The sequence below is a fragment of the Scylla paramamosain genome, unplaced genomic scaffold (genome assembly GCF_035594125.1).
Source record: "Scylla paramamosain isolate STU-SP2022 unplaced genomic scaffold, ASM3559412v1 Contig2, whole genome shotgun sequence".
In the NCBI taxonomy this organism is placed as follows: domain Eukaryota; kingdom Metazoa; phylum Arthropoda; class Malacostraca; order Decapoda; family Portunidae; genus Scylla; species Scylla paramamosain.
In genome coordinates, this window is record NW_026973667.1 from 2,957,501 (window position 1) to 2,965,000 (window position 7,500).

Genomic DNA, 7,500 nt, shown 5'->3' on the forward strand with positions numbered 1-7,500 from the left:
GAGAGAGAGAGAGAGAGAGAGAGGTAGCGACTGGTGTGTGTATGCGTGGGTGGATGGGTGAGTGGGTAGCTGGGTGGGTGAGTGGAGGGTGTGAGTGATGGGGCGTGTGGATGAGATGTGGATGGTGGGTTTGGTGTAGGTGAGTGGATGAGTGGATGGGTGGGGAAGTGGTTGGGTGGGTGAGTGTAAATGTGGTAATCCTCCACTTACCATTACGGCGAGGCAGAGGCTACCCAGGAGCTGCACTAATTATTTACCCTTGAAGGTTTAAGTCCAGGTGAGCGACAGTCCGGGGCGGGGCTCTCACAGCGGGGTAAGCCACCAACACACTTCAGAAAAAGTAACATTATTTATTAACCAGTAAATAAACATTGCAACAACACAAGCTGACAACAAAAGACAACAACTCCACCACATTTTAAAGCTGGAGTAACTTTTCAATGAATCTTGACGTTAGTTTACTTTAGCAAGACTTCACCAGCCAGCTCAGTTCATTCAGTAACGCACAACACACACACATGTAAATCCACACAATACAATCACATACAAGAATAATCCAATGCAACATATTATTATCATTACCAATACATGCGAAGTCCCACAAAAAAAAAAAAAATTAAATCAGTCATCAACATTCAGTATTCCATCAACACATGAAAGTAAACACAATACCTGGAGACACAACACACTGGACCAACACACAAAGTCGAGACACACAAGGCACACAGGAAAAATTGAAGTATTATTCACAAGCAATGGGAGGCACAGAACGACAGGCAGCTTCGTGGTGGTGCGGAGTGTGGTCACCCTGCAGGCACGTGTATCGCTCCACTCTGGCAGTCTAGTCAACGCCCGAGGGAGTCGTTCGCTGCTTCGCCTTATGTTCAATTTTGACGATGGCAATGTCAACCTACTTACCTTGCTGCCTGCTGCTACATAAGGAGTCATCTTTGAAGGTTTAAAATGTAACCAGTCAGTGCATCACCTGTTCCTTCACGCCACACCATCACCACGGTGTTCATACTTCACTGTAGGTTCGTAATAAACACGTCTCGGTGAGAGTCCATGGTTAACCACCTTGACACACAAACAAGTGTAGTTTTCTATGTCCTTGTAGCTCGTGCATTACTGAGGTTAACAGTGGGTCACTGTTTTGTGAGGTCAGCGACTTGCGTAGACTGTAAAGTAACTTGATCACAAGATTGATTACGAATAGGCCAGGTCCATTAAATACACGGCCTTAGTCACCTTTACTCAGCGCTCGGGTGCCTCGCCATCAGGGCAGGCACTGTCCTGTTCCTGACCAGGGGTGCCGTGAGCCTCTCGAGGGGTCACGGCGGTGGCCTCAGGGGAGCAATGCTATAGGCCTAAGTTGCCTTACGACTTAAATAATGGGTGGACAGATTAGAAAGTGGTTGTAGAAGTGGATGGGCAGGTCAATGTGTGGTGGATGGTAAGATGGATGGGGTGACAGGTGGATGGGTTGGTGAGTGTGTGGGTGAGTGTGTGTGGATGAGCTAGTGGGCAGAAGGGTGGGTAGATGGGAGGATGGGCCTGTAGGCAGTGTGCAGTGTGGATGAGAGGATGTGGTTCAGCTGTCGTAGCCAAGCCAAGGCTGTGTTGTCGACAAGGCACCCACGCCTAAAGCATTGCCCCAGAGGTCACCGCCGTGACCCCTCGAGAGGCTCACGGCACCCCTGGTCACACGAACAGGACAGTGCCTGCCCTGATGGCGAGGCACCCGAGCGCCGAGTAAAGGTGACTAAGGCCGTGTAGTTAATGGACCTGGCCTATTCGTGATCAGTCTTGTGACCAAGTTACCTTACAGTCGCTGAACTCACAAAGCACAAAACAGTGACCCACTGTTACCTCAGTAATGCACGAGCTACAAGGACATAGAAAAGCCATATAATTTTTATGTTCGCGTGTAAAGGTGGTTAACCACAGACTCCCTAGGAGACATGTTTCTCACGCAGCCACAGTGAAGTGTAAGCATCCTGGTGATGGTGTGGAGTGAAGGAAGAGATGAGTGTACTGACTGCTTAGATTTTGCACCTTAAGGACAACTCGTGATGTAGTGGTGGGTAGCAATGTACGTAGGTCAACGTTGCCGCCGTCAAAATGAATACAAGGCGAAGCAGCGAACGATTCTCTCAGACCTAACTACACTCCAGGAGTGGAGAGTGTTACACGTGTGTGCAGGCTGCTCCCTCCCCTCACACTCCACACCACCACGAGGCTGCCACTCCTTCTGTGCCTCGTCTTGGGCGTGAGTAATACTTGGAACATTCTTCCCAAGTGCCTTGTGTGTCTCGATTTAAAATGTTGTTTCAGTACAGTGTGGCCCCCACATACTGCACGTCACTGTCCTTGTGTTGATGTAATGGTGAATCTTGATGAGTGACTTTCATATCCTTTGTGGCACTTCGCATGTAGTGCTAATGTTTCAATGTTGCATTTCATCATTGTTTGATGTGATAATGCTGGGTGTGTCCTTACTTGTTAATGTGTTAGGTGTTGCTGAATGAGCTGAGTTGGTCGATAAAGCCTTGCTTATGTCAAGTGAATAGTGACGTCAAGATTTACTGAAAGGTCACTCCATGTGTTAACACGTGGTGGAGTTCTGGTCCTTCGTTGCCTGCGAGTATCGCTGCAATGTGTTCATTACTGTCAATAGTTAGTGTTAACGTTTGTGAGGTGTGTTTGTGGCTTAGCTCACTGTGAGAACCCCGCCCTTAACTCTCGCTGACCTGGACCTGACCTTGCAGTGTTTGCTATGTAAAGAATTAGTGCAGTTCCTGTGTAGCCTCTGCCTTCCCTTCAGGGCAAGGCGGAGGGTTGCCAGGCAGTGGGTGGCTGATGTGCTGCCTGACATGATCTTCAATAGTATACATAATAAATAAATAAATAAATAAATAAATAAATAAATGAAATAAAAATAAACAAATAAATAAATAACAAAAATAATAACGCAACATCATATTCATTTACCACGAAACTACCGTACTTCTGCCTCAACACACACACACACACACACACACACACACACACACACACACACACACACACACACACACACACAGTTATTTCCTTCCTTTACCTCCCCAGAACTTCCCCACTGAAATAACGACCAAGGCACTCCGAGGCTCAACATCAAATGAATAAAAGAAAAAAAAAGTAACAAATAAAAAAACGAGGCCAGAGATAATAATAATAACAATAATAATAATAATAATAATAATAATAATAATAATAATAAATGACTTCCTTAGATGAACATGACAAAACAATGCTATATGAAAACAAGTATACATTGCTACACACACACACACACACACACACACACACACACACACACACACACACACACAAGAACCATAAACCTGCTATACAATAAACCCTTTCAGTTTCTCTACGGTTCCAGTGACAGATTAACAAGATTTCTACATTACTAACAGGAGAAACACTCTTGAGAACCCGGCTAGGCATCTCTGTGGCCTTGGAAAACAGCAGAGGTGAAGGAGTTGTCTTTCAGAATATAGGCCTCTCTTGTCTTAGTGAACCTACACTCTACGCCTACTGAGTTTCGCATATTTATGAAACAAGAACGTGTAAAGAGCTGAGGTGTGTGTGTGTGTGTGTGTGTGTGTGTGTGTGTGTGTGTGTGTGTGTGTGTGTGTGTGTGTGTGTGTGTGTGTGTGTGTGTGTTTACAAATATCGTATAATATTGTATTGCGAATAAAAGTCTTGATTCTCTCTCTCTCTCTCTCTCTCTCTCTCTCTCTCTCTCTCTCTCTCTCTCTCTCTCTCTCTCTCTCTCTCTTAAATCGTACCAAACTAGTTCCGAAGAGAGAGAGAGAGAGAGAGAGAGAGAGAGAGAGAGAGAGAGAGAGAGAGAGAGAGAGAGAGAGAGAGAGAGAGAGAGAGAGAGAGAGAGAGAGAGAGGCGACGTCAACGAGTCTTAAAAGATAGAATGGCTTTCACTGTTAACCAATTAAAAGCCTGCAACTAGTGGAGATAAGGGAGCAGGATGTTGTGTGTTGGCAGGGAGTGGCGAGGCTAGGGAGGTTTTGTGGAGGTGCAGGCGTGTGTTTAGAAATTCTTTGGTTCCTCACTATAACAGTTTTTAGTATTCGTGGTGAAGTTGCAGTTTTCAAGGGTGTTTTTTAATGTTCTAGTGACAGATTAACAAGATTTCTACATTCCAAAGGCTCTAGTTGAAGTGACACGCGGGTTTTCAAGGGTGTTTTTAAGGTTCTAGTGACAGATTAACAAGATTTCTACATTCCAAAGGCTCTAGTTGAAGTGACACGCGGGTTTTCAAGGGTGTTTTTACGGTTCTAGTGACAGATTAACAAGATTTCTACATTCCAAAGGCTCTAGTTGTAGTGGCACGCGGGTTTTCAAGGGTGTTTTTAATGTTCTAGTGACAGATTAACAAGATGTCTACATTATTAACAGGAGAAACACTCTTGAGAACCCGGCTAGGCATCTCTGTGACCTTGAAAAACAGTCGTGGTGAGAGAGCAGGGCGTTAATGAATTAGTGTCTGTGTTGGCAGCCAGCTCATTATTAACTTCAGTCGTAATTTCAATGTTGTTTTTGTTTTCTTGCCTGACTGGAGTGGCTTTGTGAGTCATTCATCATCAAGTTGGCAATGGTTTTATAAGAATATATACAGCATTCCTACTACTGTTATTAATTTGTTACCGCCGAGTGAGTGAGAGAAGTTGTTGGTGATGAAGCGTGTGCCAAGTAACATGTTCTGTGCCATGAGAGTTGAAGTGAACTAGTACATTAACTTGTGGTGCTACGAAATTGAAGTAAATGAGGGGATGTCATCGCTAGCTGTGTCCCTCTCAAGGTCATGTGAGGCTGGCGGTGACACACTAGCGCGAAGGGATCTCCTTCAAGGTCACGCTGAACTAAGTAAGACGGGCAGGAGTGAGGCGCCAAGGACCAGCAGGAAGGAAGGTCAGAGGGACAGATTCCTTTATGCCGCCACCGAGTTAGGTCACTACTCCAAAAGGCCGGACCTCTACAATACAGACGCAGGTGTTGCTTGGTGACAGGCCTCCCTAACACCCCAGACACACGAGTTCACATCTGTATTACGAGGGGTTGCCCTAATTAGCATAATCCATAATTAGTGATACATTATGTTGATACAGTGTGTAATGGTCAGCAGCGCTACGCATGTCTTGTGTCTATCCTGTATGTCTTCAGGTTTGACTGAATGCAATAAACGATTCGCGTCACCGTGTGGGTCTCGAATCCTTTATCTGTTATTGTTTGTGTTCATCTTTCACATCTTACTCCGCTGCCCGTGTTATGAAAGGCTCTGCTCTCGCCACGGCTGTTTTTCAAGGCCGTAGAGATGCCTAGCCGGGTTCTCAAGAGTGTTTCTCCTGTTAATAATCTGGAAATCTTGTTCACCTGTCACTAGAACCGTAAAAAACACCTTAAAATCGGTCTACTCTCTCACCACGACTATCTTCCAAGGCCACAGAGATGCCTAGCGGGGTTCTCAAGAGTGTTTCTCCTGTTATTAATGTGAAAACGTTAACATGTCACTGAAACCGCAAAAATACCTTTAAAAAGCTTTGTAACCTTAACTAGATCCTTTGCAATGTAGTGGAGATGCGTAGCAGAAGTGTTGCAAAAGGTCATCCGGTGTTGCGATTGTTGACGTCCGTTCTTTGTTTAAATCTAAAGGCCAGAGCGCTGTAAACACTGCAGGACCATTACCCTCCCTGCATTTGCCAGACGTCTCTCTCTAAGTAATGTTAAAGGGCTTCAGTCTCCCCTTAAAAGGAATACCACTTATCCTCTGCATCCTTTTAGTCTCTTCCCTGCACTACAATTAAACACTTCTGTACTTGACCTCGACCACTTTCGTAAGACTGTTGTGAGTGGTACTGGAGTTCCCAAGGGCGTTTTCATGGTTCCAGTGATAGTTTACCAATGATTGTGCACTTCAGCGGTCTCCAGTGAAAGTTAACGGGGGTCTTGTCTGTGAATTTGCAGTTTTAAAAGGGTGCAGTGGAAGTTATTGGGGTTTTCAAGGGTGTTTTCATGGTTCTATAGTTTAACAGGCTGCAGTGGAAGTTACTGGGGTTTTCAAGGGTGTTTTCATGGTTCTATAGTTTAACAGGCTGCAGTGGAAGTTATTGGGGTTTTAAAAGTCTTTCCCCATAATCAACACACATTACACTTCTTAAAACAAAAGGCGGATGTTATAAGGGTTTTCAAGGGTGCTTTCATGACTCCATTGCCAGTTTAACACACGCTGCCTCAGAAGTAGTAAACAGTTTATAGGGAAAAAGCAACACGCGGGATAGTTTACACCAAGCCTTCTCTGAATAGAAGCTCACAGCGAAGATGAAGATGAGGGATACTGAAAGCGATAGTAATAATAGTGATAGTAATGGTAGCTGGTAATCATGTGTTTGTTTGCCTCAGTGAATTGAAATATTAGGGTGTTTGTTTTCTAATACGAGTAGATGGTGGTTAGGTTAGCTTAGGTTAGGTTGGGTTAGGTTAGGTTAGGTTAGGTTAGGTTGGGTTAGGTTGGGTTTGGTTAGGTTAGGTTAGGTTAGGTTTGGTTAGGTTGGGTTTGGTTAGGTTAGGTTAGGTTAGGTTCGGTTAGGTTAGGTTTGGTTAAGTTTGGTAAGGTTAGATTAAGTTAGGTTAAGTTAGGTTAGGTTAGGTTAGTTAGGTTAAGTTAGGTTAGGTTAGGTTAAGTTAGTTTAGGTTAGGTTAAGTTTGGTTAGGTTAGGTTAGGTTAAGTTAAGTTGGGTTTGGTTAGGTTAGGTTAAGTTAGGTTAGGTTAAGTTAGGTTAGGTTAGGTTAAGTTAGGTTAGGTTAAGTTTGCTTAGGTTAGATTAAGTTAGGTTAAGTTAGGTTAAGTTAGCCTAGTTAGGTTAGGTTAGGTTAAGTTTGGTTAAGTTAGGTTAGGTTAAGTTTGGTTAGGTTAGGTTAGGTTAGGTTAAGTTAGGTTGGGTTAGGTTAGGTTAAGTTAGGTTAAGTTAGGTTAGGTTAGGTTAGGTTAAGTTAGGTTGGGTTAGGTTAGGTTAGGTTAGGTTAGGTTAGGTTAAGTTAGGTTGGGTTAGGTTAGGTTAAGTTAGGTTAAGTTAGGTTAGGTTAGGTTAGGTTAAGTTAGGTTGGGTTAGGTTAGGTTAAGTTAGGTTGGGTTAGGTTAGGTTAAGTTAGGTTAAGTTAGGTTAGGTTAGGTTAAGTTAGGTTGGGTTTGGTTAGGTTAAGTTAAGTTAAGTTAAGTTAAGTTAAGTTAAGTTAAGTTAAGTTAAGTTAAGTTAAGTTAAGTTAAGTTAGGTTAGGTTAGGTTAGGTTAGGTTAGGTTAGGTTAGGTTAAGTTAAGTTAAGTTTAGTTAAGTTAGGTTAAGTTAGCCTAGTTAGGTTAGGTTAGGTTAGGTTAGGTTAGGTTAGGTTAGGTTAAGTTAAGTTAAGTTAAGTTTAGTTAAGTTAGGTTAAGTTAGGTTA